Source organism: Triticum dicoccoides, chromosome 2A, assembly GCF_002162155.2.
Source record: "Triticum dicoccoides isolate Atlit2015 ecotype Zavitan chromosome 2A, WEW_v2.0, whole genome shotgun sequence".
Classification (NCBI taxonomy): domain Eukaryota; kingdom Viridiplantae; phylum Streptophyta; class Magnoliopsida; order Poales; family Poaceae; genus Triticum; species Triticum dicoccoides.
The window spans coordinates 728,687,461-728,689,515 of record NC_041382.1 but is presented as its reverse complement, the minus strand read 5'-3'; the positions used below and the strand labels follow the sequence as shown (position 1 = coordinate 728,689,515).

Genomic DNA, 2,055 nt, shown 5'->3' with positions numbered 1-2,055 from the left:
GTTTCTCATCTTAAGAGCTTCTTCCAAGTAGTTGTCTTGGTTCATATCGATGGTCTGAACCGCATCACCCCTCGTGAAGATGAGTGCATGGTTCTGGTTCTCTGGCTTGCCTTCACCAAGCTTCATCGGTCCAGGCAGCTTAACCCGATAAATCTCAACCTCCTTGTGAACCCGTTGATCGTATTTCACAAGGACGGAGAAGTACTCTGTTTCGCAACCGCTTGAGTGTTTTTCATCAACATAAGCGACACGCAGTGCCTTGTACTTCTTCATGAGCTCCAATATCTCAACAGCATGGGGGTCATTTTTAGCTTTCTGCTGACCATAAAGTTGGCACGCAACCACATAAGTATATTTCATAAAGGCAGTCCCATACTCGCTACCTTTAAACAAGGAGCTCACACCAACACCACTCCTTGCTCTGCTAGAAGAAGCCCCCTCTGGTCTTGAAGAAAGCTTCCTCGATCTAGTGTTCAACTGATGTTCAGATAAGGATTCGAGATAATTCAGCACCTTGAGAGCTTCATAGTAATACATCATTCCCCTCACGGTGCGGGATAGTGTCTGTCCCCTGTATGAGACCCACTGCCGGAGGTCTCTTAACCTTTGTTTCTCGCTGTACAGCTCCTTGGTGTCAGACATCCCCTCGCGCTTCATGCGCTCCATAAAGAACTCCCACTCATCCGGGTAAATCTGTTGCAGATAGTATAAGATGGAGATACCATCTTCATTCTTCTTATTGAGCTGGTCCTTGGTGTACAAGACCTCTTCATTATAGTATGGTGTCAAGACACTGAAGGCCATCATCTTCTCTACCTTGGCTGCTCGTGGTATGTCCATGAACAATGAATTGCTGAAAAAAGCAATCCTTCGGCGAGCACCAAGGTTCTTTGGGACATTGATCATAGAGTCCCTTGAGGTAAGGATGGTGTGAATGCGCCGCACATCCTTATAGAAGCTGCCATTCACCTCATCAGGCAGCACAACATTTCCTACAAAAAGAAAGTTGGTAGACGTCGGTGGTGCCAGGCCTTCATCCCTCAGCTGTTCCATGGTCCTTTTCTCGGTCCGGAAATCACGAATCACAACATCATAGAGAGTCTGAAGTGCATTGACAATCTTGCTAGTAATACTAATATCCTTGCTGGGCATGAGAAGCAGGCTTAATAACGCTACGAGCTTTGCATGGATATCTTGCAGCACGGACATCTTATACTCGACCGTGAACTTGTTCCTCTTCATGGATTCATTGAATTCATGGAACAGCTGTTTCACGATGGCACGTTCGGTTCTGTTCTTGATGATCTCTAGCAGCAGGTATTTTGTTGTATGATATACCTCAATAACCGCACAACGGCGATAATCATTCTTGCAGATCTTCTTCCAGAGCAAGCAATCCTGAGGTCCTTGGAACTCCTTTGCCTGACCAAGTGCAAGAGACAGCTCTTTGAAGAGCAAGAAACACGGCCAGCGGATTAGACGCACATTCGGTAGCTGAGGTAGCAGCATAAGAAGCTCAACCTCAGCATCACTTACAATATCCTCCTCCCGGAACTTGGCGATTATCTCATTCCAAATAAGCGCAAACCGTCGCTCCTCCACCTTATTTGACCCGACACCAGTCCTGCTGAAGGATTCGATACCATACCGTAGCCGCTTCCGATGCACGAAATCCCGAAGCTTCCTCCTGAAAGAGCTGGTGGGCCCATTCTCCTGCTGCTCCTCTGGCATGATGTTAAATGACATGGCGCTCGCAAAGAACTGAAACCGAAGACGCAGTTGGTCCATGTCTCGGATCTCTCCCAGGTGCATGAGAAGCCCCATCACTGCGCCAGTCAGGGAAGAGATGATAACAAACCAGATCTGTATATCCATGAGGTAGATCAGAACCACCGGTAACCACAATAAGAAGACAGCAAATGGATTGCTCTGGCCGAAGAAGGCAGGCCAGGCATATGCGGCCCTGCTCAGGGTGTATATCTCTTTGGTGGGTGTCACAAGTGGCCTGATCTGGAGGAAATAACTGAAGGAGAACTTGACAGCAAGCACAAGTAT

General features: G+C 47.5%; 1 non-coding gene across 1 annotated transcript; it reads right to left on the bottom strand.

The window, feature by feature from the left end:
- Positions 1-459: 459 nt before the first annotated feature.
- On the bottom strand, positions 460-551 carry LOC119359923. The gene has a single exon (XR_005172748.1). It is a non-coding gene; the product is annotated as a small nucleolar RNA J33 (small nucleolar RNA).
- Between the last annotated feature and the right edge of the window lie 1,504 nt (positions 552-2,055).